A 26,121-nucleotide genomic window follows, 5' to 3' on the forward strand; every position below is an offset into this window, starting at 1 on the left:
TGTGTACTCCTTTCCAAATTTTGATCCAGTCTGTTGTTCTATTCAAAGTTCTGACTCTTGCCACTTGACCTGCATACACGTTTTTGCAGGAGGAAGGTAAGGTGGTCTGGTATTCCCATCTCTTGAAGAACTGTCCACAGTTTCTTTTGATCCACTGAGTCAAAGGCTTTAGCATACTCAATGAAGCGGAAGTAGATATTTTTATGAAATTCCCTTGCTTTCTTTGTGATTCAACAAATGTTGGCAATTTCATCTCTGGTTTTTCTGCCTTTTCTAAACCCAACTTGTACATTTGGAAGTTCTCAGTTCACATACTGTTGAAACCTAGCTTGAAAAATTGTGAGCATTACCTTGCTAGCATGCAAAATTAGTGCAATTGTAATGTAGTTGGAACGTTCTTTAGCACTACCCTCCACTAGCTTTGTTTGTAGTAATGCTTCCTAAGGCCCACTCAACTTCACGCTTCAGGACGTCTGGCTCTAGGTGAGTGATCACACCATTATGGTTATCTAGGTCATCAATACCTTTTTTGTATAGTTCTTCTGTGTATTCTTGCCATCACTTCTTTGATCTCTTCTGCCTCTTTTAGGGCTGTTTCTGTCCTTTACTGTGCCCATCCTTGCATGAAATATTCTCTTGATATGTGCGATTTTCTTGAAGAGATCTTTAGTCTTTCCTACCCCATTGTTTTCCTCTATTTCTTTGCACTGTTCATTGAAGACCTTCTTATCTCTCTTTGCTATTCTCTGGAACTCTGCATTCACTTGGATATATCTTTCCCTTCCTCCCTTGCCATCAGGGAATTTCCTTCAATTGAGTATTTAAACGAAAGACAAAGGAGTGTAGTCTCAGTATTAGTACTATAAATTGATATATTGATCTTATAATTCTAACTGGATTGCTCTTCTAAAAGAAATAAGGCTTTGAACTAAGACCTCTAAAATAATAAAATTTAGCATGCAGATGAAAGGGAAAAGAAGGATATAGAAAGAATGACATATGAGGTGAGAAAATGGATCATTAGAGAGAAAAAATAAATTTTAAATGTGGTTCTATTTTTAATTAAGGGATATATATCTAGAAGTAGAATTGCTAGATCATATGGTAGATCTATTAATATTTTTCATTTTTTAAAGGAACATCATTGTTTCCATAGTGTTTGAACCAATTTACATTACTACCAACAGTGTACAAGTGCATATATCTTATCATCTTGGCATATGATTCAGCAATTCCACATCTGGGTATATACTCAAAGGAAATGAAAATAAGATACTGAAGACATATGCACTGTCTGTTTATTGCAGCATTATCCATAATAGCTAAGATATGGAAACCACTAAAGTGCCCATCAACAGATAAATGGATAAAGAAGTTTGGTGTATGTATACAAAGGGGACCATTACTAGCCATTGGAAAGAAAAATATTCTGCCATTTGGGACTACCTGGATAGACCTAGAGGCTACTATGCTAATTAAGATAAGTCAGACAAAGAAAGACAAATATTGTGTGATATCAATTAAATGTGGAATCTAAAAAAGCCAAGACACTAAAACAGACAGTTAAATGATGGCTACCATGAGCTGGGAGGTGAGAGAATAGGAAAGATGTTGCTTAAGGTTACAACTTAGTTATAGTAAGCCCTAGAGATCTCATGCTCAGTATAGTGAATATAGACAACCATATTATAATCATTAAAATTGCTAAGAGACAAGATCTTAATTATTCCAACCTCAAGTAATGAGTATTGTGTGATATCTTAGAGGGGCAAACTACAATAATTACAATGACAGTCATACTACAACATATGCTTATTATATCAAAATACTGTACACATGAAATTTTATTGTTGTTCTTCAGTCACTTAGTCTTATCTGACCCTTTGTGACCCCATGAACTGCAGTATGTCAGGCTTCCCTGTCATTCACTATCTCCCAGAGTTTGCTCAAATCCATGATCATTGAGTTGGTGATTCTTTCTAACCATCTCATCCTCTGACAGTTCCTTCTCTTTTTGCCTTCAATCTTTCCCAGCATCAGGGTCTTTTCCAGTGAATCGACTGTATATGGCTCTACATTTGAAAGGTTTATAAGTAGTTTATAATATGTATGTATATTTTTAAACCTCATGTTGAGCTAATTAGACTATGTTCCCTCTCTATATAAAATTTAAAATATTATAGTCACAGGTTAAAACATATCATTGAAACATATTTAAATGCCTGAGATTTTAAGAAAAGATAGAATATCATTCAATGATGTGTGTGGAAAATGTCATAATCTTAAAATTCTTGGTCAGGTGAATTCATTTAATCATACTCACTAGGAAAACATACATTGGAGATTGTTAAGTTCACTTCAGTTCAGTCACTCAGTGGTGTCCGATTCTTTGTGACCCCATGAATCACAGCACGCCAGGCCTCCCTGTCCATCACCAACTCCTGGAGTTCACTGAGACTCACGTCCATCGAGGCAGTGATGACATCCAGCCATCTCATCCTCTGTCGTCCCCTTCTCCTCCTGCCCCTAATCCCTCCCAGCATCAGAGTCTTTTCCAATGAGTCAAATCTTCGCATGAGGTGGCCAAAGTACTGGAGTTTCAGCTTCAGCATCAGTCCTTCCAAAGAAATCCCAGGGCTGATCTCCTTCAGAATGGACTGGTTGGATCTCCTTGCAGTCCAAGGGACTCTCAAGACTCTTCTCCAACACCACAGTTCAAAAGCATCAATTCTTCAGTGGTCAGCTTTCTTCACAGTCCAACTCTTACATCCATACATGACCACTGGAAAAACAATAGACTTGACTAGATGGACCTTTGTTGGCAAAGTAATGTCTCTGCTTTTCAATATGTTATCTAGGTTGGTCATAAATTATCTTCCAAGGAAAAAGCGTCTTTTAATTTCATGGCTGCAGTCACCATCTGCAGTGATTTTGGAGCCCAAAAACATAAAGTCTGACACTGTTTCCACTGTTTCCCCATCTATTTCCCATGAAGTGATGGGACCAGATGCCATGATCTTCATTTTCTGAATGTTGAGGGGTTTTTTTTTTTTTTCTTTTAATTTTATTTTTAACCTTTACAATATTGTATTAGTTTTGCCAAATATCAAAATGAATCTGCCACAGGTATACCTGTGTTCCCCATCCTGAACCCTCCTCCCTCCTCCCTCCCCACACCATCCCTCTGGGTCGTCCCAGTGCACCAGCCCCAAGCATCCAGTATCGTGCATCGAACCTGGACTGGCAACTCGTTTCATACATGATATTATACATGTTTCACTGCTATTCTCCCAAATCTCTCCACCCTCTCCCTATCCCACAGAGTGCATAAGACTGATCTATATGTCAGTGTCTCTTTTGCTGTCTCATACACAGGGTTATAGTTAGCATTTTTCTAAATTCCATATATATGTGTTAGTATACTGTATTGGTGTTTTTCTTTCTGGCTTACTTCACTCTGTATAATAGGTTCCAGTTTCACCTATCTCGTTAGAACTGATTCAAATGTTTTCTTTTTAATGGCTGAGTAATACTCCATTGTGTATATGTACCAGGGCTTTCTTATCGATTCATCTGCTGATGGGCATCTAGGTTGCTTCCATGTCCTGGCTATTATAAACAGTGCTGCGATGAACATTGGGGTACATGTGTCTCTTTCCCTTCTGGTTTCCTCAGTGTGTATGCCCAGCAGTGGGATTGCTGGATCATAAGGCAGTTCTATTTCCAGTAAGTTTTAAGCCAACTTTTTCACTCTCCTCTTTCACTTTCATCAAGAGGCTTTTTAGTTCCTCTTCACTTTCTGCCATAAGGGTGGTGTCATCTGCATATCTGAGGTAATGGATATTTTTCCTGGCAATCTTGATTCTAGCTTGTGCTTCTTCCAGTCCAGCGTTTCTCATGATGTACTCTGCATAGAAGTTAAATAAGCAGGGTGACAATATACAGCCTTGACGAACTCCTTTTCCTATTTGGAACCAGTCTGTTGTTCCATGTCCAGTTCTAACTGTTGCTTCCTGATCTGCATACAGATTTCTCAAGAGGCAGGTAAGGTGGTCTGGTATTCCCATCTCTTTCAGAATTTCCCACAGTTTATTGTGATCCACACAGTCAAAGGCTTTGACATAGTCACTAAAGCAGAAATAGATGTCTTTCTGGAACTCTCTTGCTTTTTCGATGATCCAGAGGATGTTGGCAACTTGATCTCTGGTTCCTCTGCCTTTTCTAAAACCAGCTTGAACATCTGGAGGTTCACGATTCACATATTTCTGAAGCCCAGCTTGGAGAATTTTGACCCTTACTTTACTAGCATGGGAGATGAGTGCAATCGTGCGGTAGTTTGAGCATTCTTTGGCATTGCCTTTCTTTGGGATTGGAATGAAAACTAACGTTTTCCAATCCTGTGGCCACTGCTGAGTTTTCCAAATTTGCTGGCATATTGAGTGCAGCACTTTCACAGCATCATCTTCCAGGATTTGGAATAGCTCAACTGGAATTCCATCACCTCCTCTAGCTTTGTTCATAGTGATGCTTTCTAAGGCCCACTTGACTTCACATTCCAGGATATTTGGCTCTAGGTCAGTGGTCACACCATTGTGATTATGTGGGTCATGAAGATCTTTTTTGTACAGTTCTTCTGTGTATTCTTGCCACCTCTTCTTAATATCTTCAGCTTCTGTTAAATCCATACCATTTCTGTCCTTTATCGAACCCATCTTAGCATGAAATGTTCCTTTGGTATCTCTGATTTTCTTGAAGAGATCTCTAGTCTTTCCATTCTGTTGTTTTCCTCTATTTCTTTGCATTGATCACTGAGGAAGGCTTTCTTATCTCTTCTTGCTATTCTTTGGAAGTCTGCATTCAGATGCTTTTATCTTTCCTTTTCTCCTTTGCTTTTCACTTCTCTTCTTTTCACAGCTATTTGTAAGGCCTCCCCAGACAGCCATTTTGCTTTTTTGCATTTCTTTTCCATGGGGATGGTCTTGATCTCTGTCTCCTGTACAATGTCAGGAACCTCTGTCCATAGTTCATCAGGCACTCTATCTATCAGATCTAGGCCCTTAAATCTATTTCTCACTTCCACTGTGTCATCATAAAGGATTTGATTTAGGTCATACCTGAATGGTCTAGTGGTTTTCCCTACTTTCTTCAATTTAAGTCTGAATTTGGCAATAAGGAGTTCATGATCTGAGCCACAGTCAGCTCCCGGTCTTGATTTTGCTGACTGCATAGAGCTTCTCCATCTTTGGCTACAAAGAATATAACAATCTGATTTCGGTGTTGACCATCTGGTGATGTCCATGTATAGAGTCTTTGCTTGTGTTGTTGGAAGAGGGTAAACACCCTCTATGACCAGTGCATTTTCTTGGCAAAACTCCATTAGTCTTTGCCCTGCTTCATTCCGTATTTCAAGGCCAAATTTGCCTGTTACTCCAGGTGTTTCTTGACTTCCTACTTTTACATTCCAGTCCCCTATAATGAAAAGGACATCTTTTTTGGGTGTTAGTTCTAAAAGGTCTTGTAGGTCTTCATAGAACCGTTCAACTTCAGCTTCTTCAGAGTTACTGGTTGGGGCATAGACTTGGATTACTGTGGTATTGAATGGTTTGCCTTGGAAATGAAGAGAGATCATTTTGTCATTTTTGAGATTGCATCCAAGTACTGCATTTTGGACTCTTTTGTTGACCATGATGGCTACTCCATTTCTTGTAAGGGATTCCTGCCTACAGTAGTAGATATAATGGTCATCTGAGTTAAATTCACCCATTCCATCCATTTTAGTTCACTGATTCCTAGAATGTTGATGTTCACTCTTGCCATCTCTTGTTTGACCACTTCCAATTTGCCTTGATTCATAGACCTGATATTCCAGGTTCCTATGCAATATTGCTTTTTACAGCACCAGACCTTGTTTCTATCACCAGTCATATCCACAAGTGGGTATTGTTTTTGCTTTGGCTCCATCCCTTCAGTCTTTCTGGAGTTATTTCTTCACTGATCTCCAGTAGCATATTGGGCCCCTACTGACCTGGGGAGTTCCTCTTTCAGTATCCTATCATTTTGCCTTTTCATACTGTTCATGGGGTTCTCAAGGCAAGAATACTGAAGTGGTTTGCCATTCCCTTCTCCAGTGGACCACATTCTGTCAGACCTCTCCACCATGACCCACCGTCTTGGGTGGCCCCACGGGCACGGCTTAGTTTCATTGAGTTAGACAAGGCTGTGGTCCCAGTGTGACTAGATTGACTAGTTTTCTATGTTTGTGGTTTCAGTGTGTCTGTCCTCTGATGCCCTCTTGCAACACCTCCCGTCTTACTTGGGTTTCTCTTACCTTGGGCGTGGGGTATCTCTTCACAGCTGCTCCAGCAAAGCGCATCTGCTGCTCCTTACCTTGGATGAGGGGTATCTCCTCACCGCTGCCCCTTCTTACCTTGAACGTGGAATAGCTCCTCTAGGCCCTCCTGCGCCCCCGTAGCCACTGCTCGTTGGAGGTGGGGTTGCTCCTCCCCACAGCCGGCCCTGGCCTCAGGTATGGGGTATGCCCTCCCAGCCGCTGCCCCTGGCCTCAATAGTGGATAGCTCCTCTCGGCTGCCACCCCTGGCCTCAGACGTGGGGTAGCTCCTCCCAGCCATTGCCCCTGGCCTCGGACGTGGAGTAGCTCCTCCCGGCCACCTCCCCTGACCTCGGACATGGGGTAGCTCTTCTAGGCCACACTAAGTGTGCCGGTCGCAGCGACCCTAGGTATAAATGCTGTATAAGAGAAAAATAAGCATGTAAAGACGCATCTGATAAATTTTCCTAAATTTGTATCTTAATTTATTTTAATATATCAGTTTATAGAGATTTCAAAATGAATAATAAGCTTAAGTTTTTAATTAGTTTGACTGTGTAACTCTTTGAAATAGCTATTGGAGCTAAAAAAAGAAAATCTAGTATGAAGTCATTTGCGTGTATGGTAGCCAGCTTCCTATATGAAAACTTCAAAATAAAATGAATGATTTATGGTCTCTAGAAAAATACCACTTTTAGATTTGAAATGTCACTTATACTTTTCTATCCATTCAATTTGGTTCCCACTTTTGCACTTAAAATAACATTATTCCTCTTACCTCACACTGCTGTAAATATCACAGTTTTATTCCAGCATCCCAAGCAGTTTCACAATAATATGGGAATATTTTACAAAAAGAAAGTTTCAAGAAAACTACTAAATTTCCTTAAAATATTGAAGTTTTTCTCAGAATAAACAGGCTTGAATATAGAAAGATATTGTATAATCAATCTAGGTCTATATGGATTTTAGTAAAAAGGCAACTATAAAATTATTCTTCTGTTCCATTACTTTAAACCTTACCTTTTCTATATGCAGGTAATTATTTTTATCAAGTTAGATATCAGTGAAATCATTGACTTCACTCATGTTTATTTTCATAAAATAATACGTTTTTGAAATGCAAGCAGTTTTGGTTGCTAATGGGCTGGACATATACAAATCCATCCTGTTAATAATATTATGCTTCTTATCCTTTTTTAGCTTTAATTTGATTTTTTGAAGTGAATTTCAAAATTTCTATCATGTTAAATTCATTTTTGAAAATGTAAACATGTATGTGTATGTACATATATGTATTTTCCCAATGAAGGAAAATTAATGGCAACACCTGAACTTTACCTTTCAATGTGATATTGACCCCATGATCCTTCATACTATAGCACTATAGGATCCAGAGATAGCATTTCAGAATTTCAGTTGAAATTTTACAAAATTTCACATGTGAGCTGATAATATTCCTAAAACAAAATTATACTAATTGTTAGTAGTTCTGAAGTAAATAACAGAATTGTACTAATTGTTACTAATTGTTAGTAGTTCTGAAGCAAATAACAGAATATTATTAAAAAAAACCTTGAAGTAGATTTTATAATTTTGGACAATACAGCCAAAAATTCCAGAAATTTTTAAGATAACTCTTCACAAAACAGCACAGTTAGAAGTCAAAATATTGTCTTGATCCCATAATTCCTGAAAAATCATTCTCAAGAAATGAAAAAAATCTCTTGAGTTGGACTACTCAGGAACATAGGCTTCGGCCAGAGTAGATGCAGGAAATGCTTGAGAGCACAGCACTGGTGGCTGGGGGGTGGATTGGGACCAGCAGTCCAGATTCTGGGAGGAACTAATTCACTTTGCATCATTCACCACTGATAGGACTTGAGTCCTTGGATTCAGTTTCCTCAAATTAACAAGTATTTACACTTGACTGCTTGAGATTTGTAACTGACAACTTTTAAACAAAATTGCTAATACATATGCTTAACTTTGTTATCAAGACTCAGAATCCGAATGAAGTAGCCTTCCTTGTAAGGAGGAGGAATTTCAATGTACATTTTTCTACTGACTTGTTTGGAACTATATTTGACACAATGCTCTGTCTTATTTTTTTATTATTTCTAGAAATAAATGTATTCCCTGCTCATAATTTGAATGCAGAGGAATGTTTCTTAATTAGGATTTACTTTGAAAAGTTGAGTTCAAATGTAGGCCAATATCTTATAAAGTAAAGTTACAGTCAGAAGTAGTTGTTTCTGATCAGAGAACATGTCTGCATTATGTGTTTTCTAAGAATTCTTATTAATAAGTGACTTTAACTTAAACATAGCTAGAAAATACAAAATGATTCTTTGCATTTTTGTTATATAGTATTACAGAACTTAGTTGCAAACAAAATACTTAATTTGAAAACAACTCAATTTATACCATGGCTGAGAATCTAAAATTTCATAGGTCAGATAGGGGGCAGGAGGACAATGACTCAAGCTGCTGAAGGAAAGTAGTTTTGAATCTTTAGTATTCACACAGCCAATTAATGGGCTTCTCTAGTGGCTCAGATTGTAAAGAATCTGCTTGCAATGTAGGAGACCCAGATTATATCCCTGGGTTGGGAAGATCCCCTGGAGAAGGAAATGGCAACTCATTCCAATATTCTTGCCTGGAAATCCCATGCCTGCGGGGCCACAGTCCATGGGGTTGCCAAGTGTCAAACATGGCTTAGTGACTAAATAACAACAAGTCAGAGCATCGTAGAAATATTTTCACATGTGCAAGGATTCCAAAAGTTTTATTCCCATATACCTTTGCAGAACAAGTTAATTGAAAGTGAATTGTAGCAAAATGGAGAAACTTGCAAACAAAAGTTAAATCAAAGAAGCTCTAATCCAAGAGTTCAAGGAAGGGAAGACACGGGAGGGAAATTCTGCATCAGACATGTAGAGAGCATCCATTGTGAATGGAACAGCAATGAGAGGGCTTTGACAGAAAGGGGGGATCTGTGCACTAGATGATCAAAGAAAAGGCGTATTATCCTTAGGTTGACAAGGGAAGCAAAAGTGTTAAAACTCCAGGAAGGGAAAAATACAAAAGAAAAATATGCCCCAAATAAAAATAAAAATGTAATATGGTATTAAATTAAACAATTAGCTATATAGAGGATAAATTATTTGTGTCAATATTGATACTAACATTCACTTCTTTTGACTTACATGGAGATCCTACATTGTGTGGCACAAACAAAGGACTGGACCTAAAACACACAATTTGGGTATTTATGGAGTCATTTTAAAGTTGTTTGCTGTTAGTAATATTTATTAGAAATATTATTAGTTGATTTTTAATTTCTTATCAGCCCTAAGATTCTGATATGGCTTCGTTTCTTTAAACCTTCACTGCCTGCCCATAATCATCTCGGTTTCTTCTCTGGAAATACTGACCTTCTTTCTGGCCAAGCTTGTTTCCATCTTAGAGACTCTGTTCTAGCTACTCCTCTAGGACCCAGTGCTTTTCCCCAGTTTTTGCAGAGTTGCTTTGTTCTTTCAATCAAGCTTCAGGTTAAAAGCATTTTTATAGAGGCTTTCTCTGACAACCAGATCTAAAGCAGAGATTCTTCACTGTACATAGTTTATCAGCTTTGTGTGGACATAAATTTGCCCATGTCTTGGGTAAATATCTGGGAGTCTATGATTTTTTTATAAGTGTATTTTTAACTTTATAAGAAACTACCCCAAACTTATTTTCCCCCTTTGAGTGTACCATTTTATATTCCCACCAACAATGGCTAAGAGATCTAGTTGTTCTACAGTCTCATTAACACTTGATATTAACAAACCTCATTTTAGCCATTTTTATGGGTAAATTTGATGGTATATCTTTATGGTTTATAGTTTTCATATCTCTAATGATTAATGATGTTGAGTATCTTTCCATGTACTTTTGTATTATATATGCATATATAATAGATATCTCTATATATTATATGTATGAAGTGAGGCTCAAATCTGTGACTTGTTTTAAAAAGTCAAGTTGCTTGTATAATAATTGAATTCAAAGGATTGTTAATACATTTTAGATACAAAATCTTTCTTCCAGTCTGTTTCTTGCCTTTCCAATTTTATATCAGTGACATTGAAGACTAGACACTTTTAGCACGTTTATCAACCGTTTTCTCTCATTCCTTGTACTTCTGTGTTCTGTTTAAGACATTTGGCCTACATCAAGGTTGTAAAGATTTTCTTTTATATTTTCTTCAAGAAGTTTTAGTGTTTTATTTAGGTCTCTGATCTAATGAGATGTTTCTTTTTGTTATTTGTTGTTTTGTTGTAAGGGAGGATCATGGTTCAGTTTTTCTATTCTTTGTTTTTCTAGCAATTTTATGTAAATTTGGGAGTTTTTTAAACCATAACTTTATTTTCTATTTAAAGGAATTTGAATGGATTTTACTGTCTTCAGCTAAGAAGACAACCCCATATATATGGTTTATTGAAAAGAGTAAAGAGGAAAGAGAAGAAGATAAAGTAGCCAGGTCAGAGCCTTTATTTAGATGCTTTAAGTTCATTCTGAAAGATAGGGAGCCAGTGAAGACAAGAAGTGGCATGGTCATATTTACACTTTAAAACACACTCTAGCTTCAGTGAGCAGAAGTAAATGGGTTACTTCCCTCTCATTTATAAGACTAAATATTTATTTGCTCCACAATCTCAGTAAAGGAATAGAAAAGCATTTAAACAGCAGTTGAAGAACTGATGGTTATAAATGTATCCTTTTACTCTTATCATTAATCATTGTCATGTTACTGTGTTAAATACTCAGTAACTTAATTCAACAGCTCAAGTCCTACATTTCCTAGGAGGGAGAGCTCAGGAGAATAAATGTAGACTGCTTTACTAGAGAAAGTAAAAGTTAACCTTTTATATACTTGTTATTGGTAATATTCTACTTTTATAAGGAATTAACTGTTAAATACAAACCATATGCTATATTTTTATATAAGTAAATACAAGCAAGATTTTGCTTAAATGTATTTGCTTGCTATTTATAACCAGACCCAGATAGTAAATAATAGTTTTGTTAAGTGAAGATGGAGATCATTTCACATTCCTATAAACATAAACCTATCCCAAGAAATCAATGTGTTGACAGAGAGAATGAGAAAAAGGAGGAGGAGAAAGGGCAGAGGAAGAGGAAGAAAGAGAAGAGGAAAGAGGAGGTTGAGGAGAAAGAAAGAGAAAGGGAGAGAAGGAGGGAGGGAGAAAGAAGACTCTTTGTAGGAGGTGAATTATGTGAGCCTGTCTCAACTCCAAAGGGATAACCAAGTTCAAAAACTGTAAATGTACTGAATGTTCCCAAATTACATTCTGAGAATCAGTTGCACACTTGCATGGGACTACCTATTACTTAATTTGAGGCAAATTGCTAAATAGACTAAACGTGTACTATTCAAGTAAAACCACTAATAATTGTTGCAGAACATTTTGAAGATGTTTTACATAGTATAAGTTCATTATCATGAACTAAGATATGTGCTCATCAGTCAAGGGTAAGAACTAAGATATTTTTTGATCCACCTGAAGACTTTAAGGAAACTTTTAGAGATGCATTAAATTAATTATCATTTTTTTCATGTGTAATTACACTGTTTGACTCTATACATTCATTTGCATATTTTTAACAATATATCATGATAATTTAATTTAGCAGGGATTTAACAGAACTACCAACTCTGCACAGTTTGAATTTTCAAGAACCAAATGTTACTATAAAGGAACATAGAGATTGTAGTTTTAGGTATTTATACTTTGCAAATTTTGGAATGACATTCTCATTGAACATATCTAAGAGAAAATAGTCATATGTGGTTTACAATATGTTAAATATTTTTCATTATTTTATGCCAAGTTATGCATAATCCTAAAGTATCACCTTGATAATCACCAGCTTATCATAGTTCTTGTCTACTTTCTAACTATATTATTTGTCAGATATTGGTCAAGAATAGAATTCAATAGTATTTCAGATTTACAGAAATAATGAAAGATAGATATCAAAGTTCAGGGAATTCATCACTATGTCAGCTACTGAGTAGAAGCAGGGTGGCCCCCAGTTACTCACTAGGAAATCACTATAATTCTATAGTGTCTGGAGGAATGTGTGGATCTTGACAGCTGGCCAGAAAGCTGATATGTATACTGAAAACTACCTCTAAAAAAATAATGACTTGTCCTCATTTTGTGACCTTCCTAGTTTTGCATGAGAGCTTGTAATTGACAGAGTCTGACCTGACCCTGTGAGAAATGTTATCTGAGCAACATAATTCTCACCTTCTCTTGGTGATAAATAAAAGATCTTTCAATATTACAGTAATACAAGTTTATATCCCAACCATAATGCTGAAGAAGCTGAAGTTGAAAGGTTCTATAAAGACCTACAAGACCTTTTAGAACTAACACCTAAAAAAGATGTCCTTTTCATTATAGGGGACTTGAATGCAAAAGTAGGAAGTCAAGAAATAACCTGGAGTAAAGGCAAATTTGATCTTGGAGTATGGAATGAAGTGGGCAAAGGTTAATAGAGTTTTGCCAAGAGAATGCACTGGTCATAGCAAACACCCTCTTCCAACAACACAAGAGAAGACTCTACACATGGACATCACCAGATGGTCAATACCAAAATCAGATTAATTATATTCTTTGCAGCCAAAGATGGAGGAACTCTATACAGTCAGCAAAAACAAGACCAGGAGCTGACTGTGGCTCAGATCATGAACTCCTTATTTTCAAATTCAGACTTAAATTGAAGAAAGTAGGGAAAACCACTAGACCATTCAGGTATGACCTTAATCAAATCCCTTATGGTTATACAGTGGAAGTGAGACATATATTCAAGGGATTAGATCTGATCGACAGAATGCCTGAAGAACAATGGACAGAGGCTCCTGACATTGTACAGGAGGCAGGAAACAAGACCATCTCCAAGAAAAAGAAACGCAAAAAGGCAAAATGGTTGTTTGAGGAGGCTTTACAAATAGCTGAGAGAAGAAGAGAAGCAAAAGACAAAGGCGAAAAGGAAAGATATACCCATTTGAATGCAGAGTTCCAAGAATAGCAAGGAGAAACAAGAAAGCCTTCCTCAGTGATCACAATGCAAAGAAATAGAAGGAAACAATCAAAGGGGGGAAGACTAGAGATTTCTCCAAAAAAATGAGAGATACTGAGGAAATATTTCATGCAAAGATGGGCACAATAAAGGACAGAAATGATATGGACCTAACAGAAGCAGAAGATAAGAAGTAGAACTGATAAGAATACAGAGAAGAACTGTACAAAAAAGATCTGCATGACCCAGATAATCACGATGGTGTGCTCACTCACCTAGAGACAGACATCCTGGAATGTGAAGTCAAGTGGACCTTAGGAAACATCACTACCAACAAAGCTAATGGAGGTGATGGAAATCCAGTTGAGATATTTCAAATCTTAAACAATGATGCTGTGAAAGTGGTGCACTCAATATACCAGCAAATTTGGAAAACTCAGTAGTGGCCACAGGACTGGAAAAGGACAGTTTTCCTTCCAATCACAAAAAAGGCAATGCCAAAAAATGCTCAAACTACCACACAATTGCACTCATCGCACACGCTAGCAAAGTAACGCTCAAAATTCTCCAAGCCAGGTTTCAACAGTATGTGAACCATGAACTTCCATATATTCAAGGTGGATTTAGCAAAGGCACAGGAAACAGAGATCAAATTGCCAACATCTGTTGGATGATGAAAAAGCAAGAGAGTTCCAAAAAAACACCTACTTCGGCTTTACTGACTCGCCAAAGCCTTTGACTGTGTGGATCACAACAAACTGCAGAAAATTCTTAAAGAGATGGAATTACCAGACCACCTTACCTGCCTTTGAGAAACCTATATGCAGGTCAGGAAGCAACAGTTAGAACTGGACATGGAACAACAGACTGGTTCCAAATAGGAAAAGGAGTACATCAAGGCTGTATATTGTCACCCTGATTATTTACCTTCTATGCAGAGTATATCATGAGAAATGCTGGGCTGGAGGAAGCACAAGCTCGAATCAAGATTGCCGGGAGAAATATCAATAACCTCAGATATGCAGATGACACCACCCTTATGGCAGAAAGTGAAGAACTAAAAAGCCTCTTGATGAAAGTGAAAGAGGAGAGTGAAAAAGTTGGCTTAAAGCTCAACATTCAGAAAACTAAGATCATGGCATCTGGTCCCATCACTTCAGGCAAATAGACGGGGAAACAATGGAAACAGTGACAGACTATTTTTGGGGGCTCCAAAATCACTGAAGATGGTGACTGCAGCCATGAAGTTAAGCCATGCTCCTTGGAGGAAAAGCTATGACCAACCTAGACAGCATATTAAAAAGCAGAGACATTAATTTGCCAACAAAGTTCTGTCTAGTCAAAATAATGGTTTTTCCAGTAGTCATATATGGATCTGAGAGTTGGACTAGAAATAAAGCTGAGTGCCAAAGAATTGATGCTTTTGAACTGTGGTGTTGGAGAAAACACTTGAGAGTCCCTTGGACTGTAAGGAGATCCAACCAGTCCATCCTATAGGAAATCAGTCTTGAATATTCATTTGAAGGACTGATGTTGAAGCTGAAACTCCAATACTTTGGCAAACTGATGTGAAAACCTGACTCTTTGGAAAAGACCCTGATTCTGAGAAAGCTTGAAGGCAGGAGGAGAAGGGGACGACAGAGGATGAGATGGTTGGATGGCATCACTGGCTCAATGTACATGAGTTTGAGCAAGCTCTGAGAGTTGGTGATGGAGAGGGAAGCCCAGCATGCTGCAGTCTATGGGGTTGCAAAGAGTTGGACACTACTGAGTGACTGAACTGAACTGAACTGAAAACATCTTTTAAAAAGTTTGGCTTGAAGAAGGTAATACTGGTTGAAAGCAATCTCAAATAATAACTTTTATTCCTCTTTCTAAATAGTGGAAAAATTAAGCTGAATTACAATACCAAGATGAAATTAAGTAATTAGATTATGATTAATAATAGATTACATGATTAACTAATAGTAAAGCAAATAGTTAAGTTCAGTTCAATCATGTCCAACTCTTTCCGACCCCATAGACTGCAACACACCAGGTTCCCTGTCCATCACCAACTCCCAGAACTTGCTCAAACTCATGTCTATTGAGTCGGTGATGCCATCCAACCGCCTCATCCTCTGTCGTCCCCTTCTCCTCCTGCCTTCTTTCCCAGCATCAGGATCTTTTCAAATGAGTCAGTGTTTCACATCAGGTGATTGAGGTATTGCAGTTTCAGCTTCAACATCAATCCTTCCAATGAACACTCAGGACTGATTTCCTTTAAGATGGACTGATTGGATCTCCTTGTAGTCCAAGGGACTCTCAAGAGTCTTATCCTACACCACTGTTCAAAAGCATTAATTCTTTGGTGCTTAGCTTTCTTTTTTTTTTTTTAATTTTATTTTATTTTTAAACTTTACATAATTGTATCAGTTTTGCCAAATATCAAAATGAATCCGCCACAGGTATACATGTGTTCCCCATCCTGAACCCTCCTCCCTCCTCCCTCCCCATACCATCCCTCTGGGTCATCCCAGTGCACTAGCCCCAAGCATCCAGTATCGTTATAGTCCAACTTTCACATCCATACATGCCACTGCTGCTGCTGCTGCCGCTAAGTCGCTTCAGTTGTGTCCAACTCTGTGTGACCCCATAGACGGCAGCCCACCAGGCTCCTCTGTTCCTGGGATTCTCCAGGCAAGAACACTGAAGTGGGTTGCCTTTTCTTCTCCAATGCATGTATGCATGCTAAATTGCTTCAGTTGTGTCCGACTCTGTGCGACCTCATAGATGGCAGCCCACCAGGCTCCTCTGTCCACAGGATTCTCTAGGCAAGAATACCAGAGTGGGTTGCCATTTCCTTCTCCAGACATGGCCATTGGAAAAACCATAGCCTTGACTAGATGGACCTTTGTTGTCAAAGTAATGTCTCTGCCTTTTAATATGCTGTCTAAGTCAGTCATAACCTTTCTTCCAAAGAGCAAGTGTCTTTTAATTTCATGGCTCCAGTCACCATCTGACATGATTTTGGACCTCAAAAATATAAATTTTGCCACTGTTTCCCCATCAGTGATGGGACTAGATGCCACGATCTTAGTTTTTTGAATGTTGAGCTTTAAGCAAACTTTTTCACTCTCCTCTTTCACTTTTATCAAGAGGCTTTTTAGTTCTTCTTCACTTTCTGTCATAAGGCTGGTGTCACCTGCATATCTGACATTATTGATATTATTCCCAGCAATCTTGGTCCCAGCTTGTGCTTCACCCTGCCAGCATTTCTCATGATGTACTCTGCATAGAAGGTAAATAAGCAGGGTGACAAGATACAGCCTTGACATACTCCTTTTCCTATTTGAAACCAGTCTGTTGTTCCATGTCCAGTTCTAACTGTTGCTTCCTGACCTGCATACAGATTTCTCAGGAGGCAGGTCAGGTGGTCTGGTATTCCCATCTCTTGAAGAATTTTCCACATACATTCTTAAATTTTTTCTTACCCATTTTAATATACAAATGAAATTATTTATAAATCAAGTTAAAATTTCTGATCTCATATTCATGTCATTCTAACAAGAAATTTATCCTATTTTCTTAACCTTATACCCCATTATTTCCTAAACTCTTCTGTACTGTCAATACCAGATTTCCCTCTCAGATATGTTTGCTCATCTAGTTCTCTACTTAAATTAGCTGTGCATAGTGATCTCCAAATATCCAAGTTCTACATACACATCAAAAATATATTGTTCTTGGCCAGCTTGAGTATGGTCGGAGTTTTATTCAGTTGCTGATCTGGGGACCCCATTGTATGAAGGCCACTGTAGATCTGCAGTACAAACTCAAACCTGGCCTTTCCAAGTGTCCTTCTGTGTATCTTTATTCTTGCTGCATGATTCCTAGCCAGTGCTTGTTGAGTACCAAACTGCATCTCAGGCATTCTTATTGGGATTAAGGATGCTTGTTCCCTGAATGTGACAACTGAAATATAAGAATTCAGTGGTTAAATCTTAAATAAGTTTGATAAATGCGCTAGTCTGGAAGATTGTATGATTACAACAAGGAGTTTTGATATATATTCTCTTTCATGACTCTCCATTATATACATGTAGAGTTTTAAAGGCTATTTCTTGTAAGTGAATGCTATTTTTTGATAACTCTGAATTGGACAGGATGAGAGACAGTTCTTTCAGAAAATTTCATCTTAATAGACCAGAAGATCTTGACATGTAAACTTGGATTGGGTTTAGGGAATGGAATTTTGATTTCATTCTCTATTTCATCTTTATTAGAAAAAAAAACCTGATAGATTTTTAAATAACTCCAAAGTGAATATCTTAAATACCTGGAGTTGAAAGTAACATTATTAATAAGGGCTCACAAATTAGTAATATTGATTATGGGAGTTATGTTTTTTCCTATAATCAAAATACTTTATGCTGTATTATTTATATTTATCTGTGACAGCACCTACCATACTATCATAGCTCCTGTATCTAGTATATATTTCACAAAGATGTCATATATATTATATACTATGATAATGTATTATATATGTATGTACAAATATAAAACATATAAATATTTATACTCTATTCTTTTACTATTATATCCTTTATTTATACATAAGTACTAATTTTCTCTATATAGTTTATATAATTGGATAAAAAAACACATTATGTTTTGCTTCTGTGAACATTAAAGTCTTTCAAGAAGCCTATTTAGTTGTTTTAATACTTTGATACATTGCTTGAGAAGCATAGTTAATAAGCAATAAATGGTTCCTGAGATGCTTTTAGAGGAACTTAAGTTCAAGTAATGGTGGGTTTTAATTTTGCTAAATAGAATATGCACAGTTTATAGAATAAACACAGTTTATTTGCTTAGGAAATAGAGTCACAATGGAGAATTTTCACCTCACAAAGGAAAAGGAACATGAAATGATTAGAAGCCAGAAATTAAATAGTTTCATTTAATTTTTCTGAATGTTGTAAAAACCAGATGTCCAAAATGTGTGATGTGAATTTTATTAATTATTAATAAATTATAGATTTTTTCTTTCTTTTTTCACTTTTTTTTAGAGGTCGCTGGGGCAAAATTACACAAATGCTAAGTGCTGTTCTTAGCTGTGCTTAGTCGCTCAGTTGTGTCCAACTCTTTGTGACCCTCATGGACTGTAACCCACCAGGCTGCTCTGTCCATGGGAATTCTCCAGGCAAAAATTCTGGAGTAGATTGCCATCCCCTCCTCTAGCAGATCTTCCCAACCCAGGGATCGAACCCAGGTCTCCCACGTTGCAGGTGGATTGTTCACCATCTGAGCCACAAGGGAAGCCCAATGCTAAGTGCTGCTTCAATGTAAATGAACTGATAATAGAAAATACCCATTCAGATCCAGTCATTCCTGGTCTAGGCTATGTGACAAATGAGTACCCTGAACATGCACACATATATATGAAACCATTTTATTTTTCTCTAATCACTACCACTAAAAGTCTGCTAAATTTCCCTTTTAGTCCATTAAAGCTATTTGAAATTTAATTCATAAGATATATTGCAGTAAAAATATAGGATATAAGATGTAGGTGTAAAACATCTTGTTCAATCAATTCAGTGTAAAACTTCAATTTCATACACAGTCCAATGGTAGTCTTTCCTCTGCTCCCAGTACCTGCTGGATTGTCCCTGGAGGCTTCAGGCTGTTTTAACTCCTCCTTTACCTTCAAAGTTTTCTGCCTGTAACTACTCTGACACGGGGAGTGGGAAAGGAAAAATCAGTTTCCTCAGGCTTCCCTAACAAAGTACCACAAATAAGGCGGCTTAAAGCAAGATAAATTTATCCTCATAATTAATGTTGTAGGATAAGACTCTGAAGTAAAGGTGTCTACAAGGTTGATTCCTTGTGAGGTCTCTGAAGGAGAAGATTCTTAGTTTCTGGTGGTGACCAGTGATCTTTGTCAATCCTTGGCTTGTGGGTATATTATTCCAGTTTCTGCCTTTATCTTCACATGGTGTTTTGCTTGTATTTCTGTCTTCTTATAAGTACAGCAGTCAGATTAGATTAAGATCTCATCCTACCCCAGTATGACCCTTTCTTAAGTAATTACACTTGGAGGGACCATATTTTCAAATAAAGTCACATTCTGAGGTGCTACAATATACATTTTCCTGGGTTCACAACCTAGTCCATACAGAGTAAATGCACAAAAAATACAAATGCAAGATGTTTTTTGTTTAATTGGTGGTGATAGAGTACTCTCTTGGCTCTCTGATGAGAAGTACACATGATTCTCTGGGGTAGAATGCAGTGTGCTCATGCATGATTCTCCAATATGGGAAATGTGTTCATTGACTAACATCTTCCTCAGCACCTACTTCTTTGGTCTACTCCACAGCCTTTCCTGTTGGAGCTTACATATCTGAGAGCTCTCATTCTGGGTGGGGAGTGGGGACATTTAGTTAACCAAACCAGCTAATTTCCCACTGAACTACAGGAAGCATATCCCTTGTCTGACCAAATCATAGACTGTCAGCTGATCTGTTGTTTTCCCTTAATTCTGCCTCATCATATTTCTCAGATTACTTCTCTATTTGCTCAAATTCCTACAGAAAGCAGAACAAAAAATCCATTCACTCAATAATAATATGTATCTACAATAAGCAGTTAAGGGATATCCAAATCAATTCAACATAAAATATAAGATAAAACCAGTATTCATGAGAGGAAGAGAGTGAAAATCCAGGATATTTAAAATACATTTGAAATTAAGTATTTACGTGCGTTTGTGTACATGTGTGTGTGTACATGTGTGTGTGTGTGTACATGTGTGTGTACGTGTGTGTGTATGTGTGTGTGCACATGTGCTTAGTTGTGTCTGACTTTTTGTAACCCCATGGACCATAGCCCACCAGACTCCTCTGCTTATGGGATTTCCCAGGAAAGAATAATGAAATGGTTGCCTTTTCCTCCTTCAGGGTACTTTCTCAACCCAGGGATTGAATCTGTGTCTCTTGTATCTCCTGCATTAGTAGGCGGATTCTTTACCACTGCAACACTTGGGAAGTCCTTTTGATAAGTTAAGTTTAATTCAGTCCAGTTGCTCAGTCGTATCCAACTTTTTGTAACCCCAGGCATTGCAGCACGCCAGGCCTCCCTGTCCATTACCAACTCCCAGAGTTGATGATGCCATTCAACCATCTCATCCTCTGTCGTCTCCTCCTCCTGCCTTCAACATTACGATCTTTTCAAATAAGTCAGTTCTTCGCATCAGGCGGCCAAAGTATTGGAGTTTCAGCTTCAGCATCATCTTTCAGTGAATATTCAGGACTGATTTCCTTTAGAATGGACTGGTTGTATCTCCTTGCAGTCTAAGAGACGCTCAAGAGTCTTCTCCAACACCACAGTTCAAAAGCATCAATTCTTTGGCATTCAGCTTTCTTTGTAGTCCAACTCTCACATCCATACATGACTACTGGAAAAACCATAGCTTTGACTAGATGGACCTTTGTTGGCAAAGTAATGTCTCTGCTTTCTAATATGCTATCTAGGTTGGTCATAACTTTTCTTCCAAGGAGTAAGCGTCTTTTAAATTCATGGCTGCAGTCACCATATGCAGTGACTTTGGAGCCCCCAAAAATAAAGTCTGTCATTGTTTCCATTGTTTCCTCATCTATTTGCCATGAAATGATGGGACTGGATGCCATGATCTTAGTTTTCTTAATGTTGAGCTTTAAGCAAACTTTTTCACTCTCCTCTTTCACTTTCATCAAGAGGCTCTTTAGTTCTTCTTCACTTTCTGCCATAAGGGCGGTTTCATCTGCATATGTGAAAGTGATTGATATTTCTCCCAGCAATCTTGATTCGAGCTTGTGCTTCCTCCAGCCCAGCATTTCTCATGATGTACTCTGCATAGAAGTTAAATAAGCAGGGTGACAATATATAGCCTTGACAAACTCCTTTCCTGATTTGGAACCAGTCTGTTGTTCCATGTCCAGTTCTAACTGTTGCTTCCTGACCTGCATACAGATTTCTCAGGAGGTAGGTCAGGTGCTCTGATATTCCCATCTCTTTCAGAATTTTCCAGTTTGTTGTGGTCCACATGGTCAAAGGCTTTGGCATAGTCAATAAAGCAGAAGTAGATGTTTTTTCTGAAACTCTCTTGCTTTTTCAATGATCCAAAGGATGTTGGCAATTTGATCTCTGGTTCCTCTGCCTTTACTAAATCCAGCTTGAACATCTGAAAGTTCATGGTTCACATAATTTTGAAGCCTGGCTTGGAGAACTTTAAGCATTACTTTGCCAGAGTGTGAAATGAATGCAATTGTGTGACAGTTTGAACATTCTTTGTCATTGCCTTTCTTTGGGTTTGGAATGAAAACTGACCTTTTCCAATCCTGTGGCCACTGCTGAGTTTTTCAGATGTGCTGGCATATTGAGTGTAGCACTTTCACAGCATCATCTTCTAGGATTTGAAATAGCTCAACTGGAATTGTATCACCTCCACTAGCTTTGTTCATAGTGATGCTTCCTAAGACCCACTTGACTTTGCATTCCAGGATGTCTTGCTCTAGGTAAGTGATCACACCATCGTGATCATCTGGGTCATGAAGATCTTCTTTGTACAGTTCTTCTGTGTATTCTTGCTACCTCTTCTTAATATCTTCTGCTTCTATTAGTTCTATACCATTTCTGTCCTTTATTGTGCTCATCTGTGCATGAAATATTCCCTTGCTATTAAGAGCTAAACATAATTTAAGCATTCTAAAATATTTTAGCTATGTCTGTATGTATTCGTATAAAGTTTTTTTTTAATATACAACTCAAAAAAGATAAGCAATATAGGAAATTGATGAAAGGCTTAAGGAAATATGGTTTACCATAAATACATGAAAATAGCCAACCAATATGCCTGAGGTACAGCAATAAAATATACCTGGAAAAAATAGTTCTGAGCAAGGCGGGACTCAGGAGAATGTGAGAAGAGTTCCACTACCATAGTGTGTGTCCTTTGGCTGTGGCAGCTTCAGACACAGCAACCACAATACATATTAGAACTAAGTAGAAAAAGAAAGGCTAGATGATCAACAAGGATTTCATTTAAAAATACTAAACTCTTTGAAACTAAACGCATACCATTGTAATTTTAGATGAAAATGGAATATTATTTTAGGCAATAATAATTACAGCAATTAAAAAAAAGAATCCAGAAAAGCAGGGTGATAGGATTGCTGTGGAGAATAATAAGAAAGTCTTCACTGAGGTCATATTCGGTAAAGATCTGTAGTGTTCCAGATGGAGAGATCAAAAGAGTGAGTGTAAAGACCCTGGAAGTTATGCCTGACTAATTAAAAAAAGGAAGGCTATCAGAATTCCTAGAGTAGAGGAAATGAGTGGGGAATATTTAGGGTGAGGTCACAGAGATAAAAGGAAGATGTATCATAGAGGCTCCATTGAAAAAGCTTCGTGGCTCAGATGGTAAAAAATCTGCCTGCAATGCAGGAGACCTAGGTTCTATCCCTGAGTGGGAAGATCCCCTGGAGAAGGAAATGGCCACCCACTCCAGCATTCTTGCCTGGAAAATCCGATGGATGGAGGAGCCTGGTGGGCTACAGTCCATGGGATCATAAAGAGTCTGGCACAACTGAGTGACTAACACACTATGGGGAAATTAGATGTCATTGGGAGATTTTGAGAGTAGGAGAGACAAGATACAGCTTTATGTAAACAGGTGACAGCTTTCATGTAGAGTGGAAGATAGAGTTGTGATCTGAGATTTCAGTCAGAGTACTATTAGAGGAGATGATTAGAAAGATTCAGGGACTTTTGAAGAAATAGCTAGCTGTGTTTGCAGATAGACCGCATGTAGCATGTAACACTAGAAGAAGGCAACAGCACCCCACTCCAGTACTCTTGCCTGGAAACTCCCATGGACAGAGGAGCCTGGTAGGCTGTAGTCCATGGAGTCGCTGAGGGTTGGACACGACTCAGCAACTTCACTTTCACTTTTCACTTTTATGCATTGGAGAAGGAAATGGCAACCCACTCTAGTGTTCTTGCCTGGAGAATCCCAGGGATGGGAGCCTGGTGGGCTGCCGTCTATGGGGTTGCACAGAGTCGGACACGACTGAAGCGACTTAGCAACGGCAGCAGCAGCAGCAGCATGTAACACTAAGAAAAACACATAATGATAAAGTTTCTTTCTGGGACCAGTGGTTGAATTGTATCTTTGGTCATCTAAGGAAAGGAAGAATACAGGAGGAATAGATTTGGTGGGGCAGGGGAGAGGTAAGTCTCAAAAGTGTGGTTTTCAATATATTTCATTAGGACTATTTCAATTGGTCTTAATAATAGTGAATAAAATCTAACTCTTTAAAGAACCATGCATTTTCAGGGAATTTGTTTTAGCGTTATTGTTGTTCAGTTGCTAAGTCAATTCTGACTCTTTTATAACCCCATGGAATGTAGTCTGCCAGGTTCCTCTGTCCATGGGGTTTCCCAGGCAATAATACTGAAGTACCTAGTCATTTCTTTCTCCAGGATATCTTCCTGACTGAGGAATCAAACTCACAGTTCCTGTCTTGGCAAGCTGATTCTTTATCACTGGACCACCAGCGAAGCTGTAACCTGTGTGTAGGGTTTTTTATTTATGAGGTGCTTTCATAGCATGGTGCATGGATGGTTCAGTGGTAGATTTCTGTCCTGCCACACAGGAGGTCTGGGATCCAGATAGTTTCCCGGCCTATGCAGCCACAGCATCCCAGTGGGGCTTCCCTGATAGCTCAGCTGGTAAAGAATCTGCCTGCAGTGCAGGAGTCCCTGCTTCGATTCCTGGGTTTGGAAGATCCTCTGCAAAAGGGAATGGCTACCCACTCCAGTATTCTTGCCTGGAGAATTCCGTGGACAGAGGAGCCTGGCGGGCTACTGTCCATGGGGTCGCAAAGAGTCGGACACTACTGAGCGACTTTCACTTTCACAGCACCTTATAAATAAAAAAAACATAAATAAATCATAGACATTTCCTTCACTGTTATAACAACCCTGTACAGAAATGTTCAGTCATATCTGACTCTGTGCAACCCCGTGGACTGTACACTGCCAGGCTCCTCTGTCCATGGGATTTCCCAGGCAAGAATAATGGAGTGGGTTGGCATTTCCTTCTATAAGGGATCTTCCCAAACCTGGGATTAAATCCATATTTCCTGCACTGGGCTGCCTTAAATGTATATACTTCAGTTGATTATACCAAAGGTTATACTTTTCTAATTCATGGATTTTCTCTATCACTGACAATGTAAATATAGTTTGCTGAATATTTTAGATTGTGATTTCATATTATGTATGTAAGTTTTCTATTGCTGCATGACAAATCAGATAAACATAGAGGCTTAAAACAACACTCATGAATGAATTATCTCACAGTTTTCTTGGATCATGAGTCCAGACATGGGTTAAATGGATCCTTTGCTCAGGGTCTCACAAGGCTGGGATGAATGTGTTGGCCATGTTTTTTATCTCATTTAGAAGATCTTACTAGAGAATGTTCTGTTTCCGGGCTTATTCATAGTCTTGGCAGCATTCAGTTCTTTGAGGATGTAGGACTGTTTTCTTTTTATCAGTCAGCAAGCAACCACTTGCAGCTCTTGGAGGCTGCCTGCAGTTACTTGATGTGTGCTCTCCGCAGTCAGTTCCCAACAGAAATATTAGTTTCTTTCAGGCCAGTTGGAGAACATTTTTTGCTTCATTTTCTTTCAAAGCCTCCTTTAATTAACCCTAGAAATAGATGGGAAAACAGTGGAAACAGTGTCAGACTTTATTTTTTGGGGCTCCAAAATCACTGCAGATGGTGATTGCAGCCAAGAAATAAAAAGACGCTTACTCCTTGGAAAGAAATGTATGGCCAACCTAGATAGCATATTCAAAAGCAGAGACATTACTTTGCTAGGATTCTTACATCTAGTCAAGGCTATGGTTTTTCCAGTAGTCATGTATGGATGTGAGAGTTGGACTGTGAAGAAAGCTGAGCACCGAAGAATTGATGCTTTTGAACTGTGGTGTTGGAGAAGACTCTTGAGAGTCCCATGGACTGCAAGGAGATCCAACCAGTCCATTCTGAAGGAGATCAGTCCTGGGTGTTCATTGGAAGGACCAATGCTAAAGCTGAAACTCCAATACTTTGGCCACCTCATGCGAAGAGTTGACTCATTGGAAAAGACTCTGATGCTGGGAGGGATTGGGGGCAGGAGAAAAAGGGAACGACAGAGGATGAGATGGCTGGATGGCATCACTGACTCGATGGACGTGAGTTTGAGTGAACTCCGGATGTTGGTGATGGACAAGGAGGCCTGGTGTGCTGCAATTCATGGGGTTGCAAAGAGTCGGACATGACTGAGCAACTGAACTGAACTGAACTGGACTATGATGGTATCCATTTTGATTTATAGATTACTAACCTAATCACTTGGAGAAGGCAATGGCACCCCACTCCAGTACTCTTGCCTGGAAAATCCCATGGACGGAGGAGCCTGGTAGGCTGCAGTCCATGGGGTCACTAAGAGTCGGACATGATTGAGCAACTTCACTTTCACTTTTCACTTTCATGCATTGGAGAAGGAAATGGCAACCCACTCCAGTGTTCTTGCCTGGAGAATCTCAGGGACGGGGGAGCCTGGTGGGCTACCGTCTATGGGGTCATATAGAGCCAGATACGACTGATGTGACTTAGCAT

Source organism: Bos indicus x Bos taurus, chromosome 16 (genome assembly GCF_003369695.1).
Source record: "Bos indicus x Bos taurus breed Angus x Brahman F1 hybrid chromosome 16, Bos_hybrid_MaternalHap_v2.0, whole genome shotgun sequence".
In the NCBI taxonomy this organism is placed as follows: Eukaryota; Metazoa; Chordata; class Mammalia; order Artiodactyla; family Bovidae; genus Bos; species Bos indicus x Bos taurus.